Source organism: Podarcis filfolensis, assembly GCF_964270895.1.
Source record: "Podarcis filfolensis genome assembly, chromosome: 4".
NCBI lineage: Eukaryota > Metazoa > Chordata > Lepidosauria > Squamata > Lacertidae > Podarcis > Podarcis filfolensis.
In genome coordinates, this window is record NC_139607.1 from 42,273,999 (window position 1) to 42,282,384 (window position 8,386).

The following is an 8,386-nucleotide window of genomic DNA, read 5'->3' on the forward strand; positions in this document are numbered from 1 at the left end:
CTCCCATCTACCTTTTTCTTGAGCGTTAACAAACTGGTCTGGAGCCAACTGTAGCATCAGCTAGTAATAGTTTTAAGCACCATTAGGCCACCGTCATGGCAATTTAAATTGTCACTTTCTATTAAAAGGTCTAAACTCCAACGGGTTTCGGCGGAAAATGTGCTGTTCTGCCAGCGCTATTAAACAAAGACACCCTCTTCGTGCAATGTCAGTGGAACACATTTTAAATAAGGGTTCAGCTGCACCACACTAATTTAAACTACAGTATTGCTTTCTGCCAAAGAATAGAACCCTGATTTGGGCAAACACCCCCCCTTAAGCTCTGTGACAGTTTCCATGATTACTCTTAACACATTTAAACCCGTGTGTGTGTGTGTGTGTGTGTTTGAATGTGCTACAGCATCTCTAGGACTTTCGCCATAAAAGAGAATTGCATTTTAAAAGAAACATTTCTTTAAATAATCTTGTGATTATGGTCTGTATTTAATGGTCTTTTATTAACTGTAGAGTGTATGTGTGTGTATACAAACGCATGCACACACACACAATACGTTTGACAAATTAAGGGGAGGACAAGGACAAAAAGCTACAAAAGGGAGAGGCACTGAGAGTTTGGGTGTGGCAGGACTAACTGAAACAGGCGACTAAACCAAAGGCTTTGTTTGCACTACAAATTGAAAAGCAGGACAACTTTTTGGGCTTTTCCATAGGGACCAGGGAGAATCAGTCCTGTGAAGATGGTGAGGGGCTCACCAACAGAGCATCCTTGGGATCCTGTGAATTTAAAACCATTAACCTGAGCTGGAGGTTCGAGATGCAAGCACGATAAGATGACTGAGAGCTGAATTAATGGCTTCGATATGAAGGTGGCTTACCTTGCCAAGCGGAGTCAGCTTACGTTGCCAGAGAAGGCACCATAGCTCAGTGGTAGAGCACCTACATTTTGCACGCAGAAGCCCCCAGGTTCGATCCATGACATCTCCAGGTAGAAGGACCAAAAAGGAAGTGATGGGAAGGCTTTTTGCCCAAGACTCTGGGGAGAGCCACTACGGGTAGCCAAACAATACTGGAGTAGAAGGGCAAATCACTTCATCTCAGTTAAGGCTGCTTCCTGTGTCCATTGCTGCTGGTTGGTCGTGTCCAGAGTGATGGCCCGTGGATGGCGCACCTGGGAGTATTGCACCTATTTCCAAGTACATACTGTAGTGAGAAGGAGAGAGACCCCCAATTTTAGGTTAATTAAGCTGTGTACCCTCTTCTGTTTACTCTTCATCCAGTGCACTCCCACAACTGGTTTGGGAAGCGTAGTACATATGATATTAGTCCCAATCCATATCTATCGATGCTGCATTTTTTATGTGTTTCCCCCCAAAAGCAGCTTTGATCCAAACTGAGAAAAAGACAACCTATGCCGGCAATGTGTACACAGCATTAATTGTCCACCGCTTCCCCGTTCACAAAGACATTCTGCATTGCGTCCTGAACGCCTTCCTCTGAATTCCCTCTGTCATAGTCAGAGGAAGCCATTACAGGTATTTTTATGCATTTAAAGTGTGAACATTTTAACATCTTAAATGACATTGCAATAGTAATGTTGCACATGACAATAAAAATTAACATGTTTTATGAGCCTGGTTTATCTACCTCACTCCTCCTGGACAAAAGAGTGTGCAAAACATAGACATTTCTCTGAGCGACAAGGAATCAGAGAGAATAACGCAATTACAATCTTTGGTATTGGTGGCCTAATTTAGACACTGAAGAATATTTGAGCAGTAGTAATGGCTGGTATTTTATTTCAATGGCCTTTGAAGCTTGTTCCAGTATATCAGAGAGTCCCTTATGTCATGTGCAATACGTTTTCACTGAAGTGTATTAGACTTGTTAGAAGTAAATGAGTCATAACATTTCAGCTCCCTCTGTTATGTTCTCGGCTGTTGCAGTTATTGCTCTGAAGGACACTGAGACAGTCATCTTGAGATAAATATCTCTGTGATGGCTATAGATACAATTTTTATGTCTCCACAATTACATTTCTAACTTCAAAGCACTCCACATTTTACCACTTTACAGCCATGAAAAAAACCCACGTCAGAAATTGATTCACATCTGACCCTCACGAGAATAATATGCAAGGGAGGGGGATCGAAAGTCATTTTCTTGACAGAATTAGGAACACTTTCTGCTTCCAATTTTTTTTACAAGGGAGAAAAGAAGATACCTGCACTTATCAGATAGCATGTGAATTCAGTGGTAATCGGGGAACAAGTAAGCAGGAGAAGGACAACATTATGACTGAGAGGGTACAGATAAAGCAAAGAGGTTATTATAGGTGCCACTGGAAAGAAAAGGCAATGGAAGACAGACAGAACAGGGCTTTCATCCCAGACACATTATGGGAGAGGGAACAAGGCACATATATACAAGCAGAAACCAAGGGTCATTGGGAATCTGCAAGGTGTTTAAATCAATGGGATATTTGCATTCACAACAGTGTTTTATGACCATGATAACAGCATGGAGCAAGTCACCCTAAGGGGCAAAATGATCAGGCAACAAAGCCATTTATTTATCTGCTCGTTCAGTTGCTAAACTGCCCTTTAGTATAGAGATCCCGTTGACATTTTTGGGATTTCAAACGTTTTGGCACTCTGGCAGAGTAAAAGGCACTCATTTCTGCCACAGAGTCAACCTCCACTGGCATCTCTGTTGTTTTCTGGCTTGCCTGAGGAGTCTACTGTAGCAAGCCACTCCAGAAGTAAGGCCAAGACAGAATGGCAATGGCAAGCGGACTCCCTTTTACATGGCCAGATGTCTAAATTAAGCCAACTAAATGGTCCAAAGCAATCACACAGTACCAAAGGTGGGGGGTGGGCTTTAATTTCTGTGGTTTGCAGCGAAACGTCTCTAGAATCTGTCCCAGAGAATAAAGTTGGAAGATTCAGGACAGACAAAAGGAACTACTCCTTCATGCAAAACGTAAAAGTAAAGGACCCCTGGATGTTTAAGTCCAGTTGAATTTGACTATGGGGTGCAGATTTCATCTCCATTTTCAGGACAAGGGAGCCAGCATTTGTCCGCAGACAGCTTTTCTGGGTCATGTGGCCAGCATGGCTAAACCGCTTCTGGTGCAACAGGACACCGTGACAAGTGCCAGAGAGCACAGAAAGGTCATTTACCTTCCCGCTGCAGCAGTACCTATTTATATACTCATGCTGGCATGCTTTCAGACTGCTGGAGCTGGGACAAAGCAATGAGGGCTCACTGCCAACTTTATGATCAGAAAGCCCAAGAGGATTGGTGGTTTAGACCACAGCGCCACCTGCTTCATGCAGCCCATAGTTAAACTATGGAACTTGTTCCCACACCAGCAGTGATGACCACTAACCTGGATGGCTCACTCAGGGAGGATAAACTATCAACAGCTACTAGCCATTATGGCTATGTTTTGACTCCACGATTGGAGCCAGTAAATGCTTATGAATACCAGTTGCTGGAAACCACAGGGCAGGGTAGAATGCTCTTGTGTTCAGGTTCTGTTTGCAGGTTTCTTACAGGCATTTGTTTGGCTCTTATGAGAACAGCATGCTAGACTAGATGGGCCATTGGCCTGATCCAGCAGGCTCTTCTTACCGGTATGTTCATTTTTGTTGACATATGGTCCAGTTGGACACTTCCTAAAATATACTATTTGTTATACGAAGAATTGTGATTCTGATATTCTGCATTTGCCTTCTTTGTTTATTCTCCTATTGATGAAATATATCTGTTTCTTTATGAGTTGTTTGGAATGCTTGTCAGTTCAGAAGATGGCTATAAACATTTTATAAGATGTCCTAAATTGATAGCTTTTAAAATCATTCCCATGCGACAATGTCTTGTTTGATAAGTTTTGGGGACCTTTGATTACCAATTGCAGGTGTAGGGAACCTGTGGGTGGTGCTGAACTGCATCTCCCATGAGCCCTGGTGAGCCTGGCCAATGTCCAGGGATGATGGGAGCTGTAGTTCAACATCTGGAAGTCCAAAGGCTCTGCGCACCTAACCTATTGGTTTCATACTTCTTTCCCTTCCATTATTGCTGAAGAACAATTGCTTGCAACTCTGTGCATGACGGTTTTTCAGTCTTCCCATTCCAATTGCATGGTGTGATCTTCCAAAACAGCACATGACAATTTCCAGCAGATAATAAAATTTGAAAATTCCCTTCACATGTATAGAAATGCTATGCATGTGCTCACATGCCTTTGTGCATCTTGCAGCAGGCACTGGCCTCATGCTAAAAGTCTGTTTTGCCTCCAGTTTGAGGAGCCAAGTTCCATGCTTAATGCATTTCTACACAATATTTTTGACAATGAGCATTTCAAGAAGATGAAATATTTTGAATGGCAACAAACAGAATAGCTGCATGTAGAAGAAAACAGCTGCTTTGAGATACAATGGAATCGCAAAGGCTGATATGAAGGTCAATGCTTTTTCCAATTCAAATGATTTTCCATTACTTACTTTGTGGATTTCCACCCAGTTTACTTAATGCATCACTTTGGAGGGACCTTGTACATTAACACTGCTGGCAGCATAATGGCAGTGTTCTAAGATTTACATTAGGATAAGGTAGAACTTATGCATTTGAAACCACTGCTATTAAGAGTCCTATTACAGGGTTGTGTGCATAACCAGACACATAAGAAATGCACAACTACAGATGTTGTATTTTGTGCAGTAAAAAAAAATACATGTGAAGTTGCTTATCGGGTATTAATTTTTTTATTTCTTGGTCCTGGAACTCCTATATTAATTCTCATTATTTCATGCTAAAATACAGACGTCTCCTGTGGAATCCAGATTCCTAGGGTTTGATATGTTGATTAAAAACATTCCATTTGACATTAATGCATACCCTTTAAAATGAGTTAAGGGACTGAATATCAGATAGGCATTTGTGGCAATTTCCAGATAGAAGGGGAAAATACATTATCCAGTAGGTAAAAATTAGGAACCAAAGGGTGGTATTCACCTAAGTTTTACTCAGAATAAACCCACTGAAATAATGAACATGACTAAGTCGGCCCATAAATTTCACTAAGTCTGCTGTGAGTAATACTTGGTTGACTACCATCCAAATAATGTCAAAACAGAGTTTCAATCAGCTGAGGAATCAGTCTCTTTGCTACTGTGTAAACAATACTTCCCTCATTTTGCCTAATTCAGTTTGAATAAAAGCATTTGGAAAATTCAGTCCTGCAGTTGCCTACCTGATGATGCCACCATAATTATCCATCACTACTTCTTGGAGTGATGGAACTCTGATTCGCCTCTTCAAAGGCCCTTTAAGCAGCCAAAATATTCTCTCCATGGCATATATTTCCCAGCCTGGAGTGTGTGCCTTCTCCAAGGCTGTCTCTGCTCTGATTAGAGCTGACCCAAAATTTGTCACAAGTCATTCCCTAAAGAACATTTTGGATATTTACTTTTTCTTACTTCTCCCAGCCCCAAGAAGGGCACCAATATTCTGACTGGCATTTTCTCCTCCACAATGCCCCAGAATAATGCTAGGCCCATGGCATTGTGGGGAATACAAAATGGTGGCCAGGCTGCCAATAGAGCTGCTACTACCACTTGTAGAAGCATTGAAAGAACAATAACAAAATAAAATCTTAGGAAGAGCAAAAGAAACTGTGCTATTGTCACTGCTAATGGTGAATGCCACCCCTGAGGAACTATTGGAAAATTTCTCCTTCCCCCTGAAGAAACAGGGTGAAATGGGACCCACAATTTCTCTGCCTGCAAATGTAAAGAGGCCATTTCCATACGGGTCTACCTCAATAACTTCCTTTCTCTATATTAACCTACTGGAGATCATCTTCTGAGGTCCTTCTTTGTGTGCCTCTTCCACAAGAGGTCTGGAGGGTGGCATCACAAGAATGGGCCTTCTCTGCAGTGGCTTCTCACTTGTAGAATGCTCTGCCCAGGGAGGTTTGGCTGGCGCCTTCATTATATACCTTTAGGAACCAGGCGGTGTGTTGGGGAGGGGGGAGATTACTGGGTTTTTTCTTGTTTTTATTTTTATTATGTATTTTGTGTTATTATATTGTGTTTTTACGTTTTGAACCACCCTGAGACCTGCAGATAGAGGGTGGTATACAAATTTAATAATAATGAGGAGGAGGATGATAATAATAATAATAATACTAACCTTCAAGTCTCTCTCCTTCTGCATTCCATGTCTGTTCCCCCCTCTCACTCTTAGCTGATTTGTCTTTAGGGTGGTCAAGAAAGAGGACAAAGGAGGACAAATTTTAAAATGATTACTATAGATATGTAGAAATAATTACCATAATTTAAATCAGGGGCAGGGAACTTTTTTTTTTAGCATGAGGACCATATCTCCTTCCAGGGGCCACATACCAGCAGTGGGAAAAGCCATTGGCAAAACTTTGCGCAGCAATGGATGTGCATCTTTGTACAAAAAGCTTCATTCCAGCCAGGCGAAAATCTCCATCCCCTCCTCACCCAGGCAAATGAGATACACTAGAACAATTCAAACTTACATCCCTCCAGAAGCACTCAAGGAAGGCACAGAGCAAAACCAAACCCAATCTGACATCTTCCCGATTACCGTAATTTATTTGAGGATTCCCTTAAATCTAACAATAACTCTGATCTAATCTGGGTGCAAAACAGACAGCCTAAAAAGATACATGTTACAGACTCAGCTTCTCCAGTTCCACAAGGACCTAGAGGCACCCGGAAATCTTCGATGCAGAAAGAAAAATATTGAACTTATCTAAAGTCTGAGATGTTATCAAGGTTTACTATCTAGAGAATGTACTTTGCTACATCAGATATGAGGACCATATAAATACGTAATGCTGCTAAGCACCTAAACCCAATCAGGAAAGGCTGCATAGTTGAAAAGGTCAATCGCCACACACCAGAATAGCTTATCTGCTAACAGGTGTGGGTGGGTGGGTGGGTGTCTGTCTGTATATTGACTAAAGAACATATCTCAAGTCAGAAGAAGTCTCTTTGATACTAGAGGGAATTTTTTTAACGCATGCTTAATTATTTCATAAATCTAAATGAATTCTAATGTGGAAATCTTGTACTCACCTGGTTGGAAGTCCCATTGAACACAATGGAGCATGCTTCAGAATATTTAACAGGGCAATTCTATGCTGGCTCCTCAAAGTAAGTCGCACTGAGTCCAAAGGGACATACTCCGAGCCAGGTTTGTGTGTATACCATTGCAGCTTTATTTAGGCTTATTTGCCTCCTGTATTTACATGTATTTATTTATTTTGTTCTTTATCTCATAAAAAATGAACTCCACTTGATTGTAGAAAACCTCAAAGCGTTTAACAAAAGATAAAACAGTAAGAACAAGAAAAATTCACAACCCTACTTTAAACATACAAAACTTAAAATACTAAAAGAGATTCAAATTACCTCAACTTTCTAAGTAATATTCTAAGCATAGTTGAAATTTGATGCTGGGTGCTAGCTGAAATGAATCATTTTATTCAGGCCTATGTGATCATGCATTGAAGTGGATCGTTTCTCTGTTATTGCTCTTCTATACAGAAATTTCACCATTAAAGCCTTCTTTTTTATCTTTAGGTTTTACATGATAAGGCCATGATTCTCATGGAACATCTTATGCTCAGGTATGCCTGTCATGGATGAAGCGTGCGTACACACACAAACACTTATAAATCAAGGCTTTCCCCTTCATAATACAGGCAGCAACTGTTTTAGGCATGTCCAATATGTGTGTGATTGCAGACGTGCACATTGCGCTGAACCCAGAAGTGACCTAAAAACGTCACAAAAGAGGCGGAATGGGGGCAGGGCAGGGTTGGAATGGGGTGTTTGCAGGTTTTTTCAATGGTGTTTCAAATATATGCGATTTCACTTAAACATGTGGTGCCTTGGAACATAACCCCCTCCCTCGTGTAAATTGGAAGTTGCCTGTGCTAACATGCAGTGGCTGCAAAGAGGTAGGGTGGCTTGTATGCAAACATTTTGATTTAGCAAGTGGCCCTATTATGAATAGCTTGCTGTAGCAGGAAGGCTTCTCCACAAATAAACAGGCTCCCTTGCACATCAGGTGTACAACAGCCAAATCAGTTTATCCATTTCCTTTAGCAAAAATTTGAACATTAAATCTATAGTGGCTAAAACAATGCTTTTCAAACTGTGTTCCGGGGAAACCACTGTGGTTCCTTATTGTCAGTTTCTCAGTGGAAAGAGCTATAATGGTGAGCAACTTTCCCGAAAAGGCAACTTGTCTGACATTAGCCATTTCTCCCCTGGCACTGCATAGCTGTAGAAATGTTTAGGTGCATTCTAGTAGGAATGGAATATGGAACATATTCTAAGATTAG

At 41.2% G+C, this 8,386-nt stretch overlaps 1 long non-coding RNA gene across 1 annotated transcript; it reads right to left on the reverse strand.

The window, feature by feature from the left end:
* Positions 1–613: 613 nt before the first annotated feature.
* Positions 614–7,652, reverse strand: LOC310762031. The gene is made up of 3 exons (XR_014547811.1): positions 7,113–7,652; positions 6,196–6,258; positions 614–1,200 (listed from the first exon to the last, which is right to left on the reverse strand). It is a non-coding gene; the product is annotated as an uncharacterized lncRNA (long non-coding RNA).
* Positions 7,653–8,386: the final 734 nt, after the last annotated feature.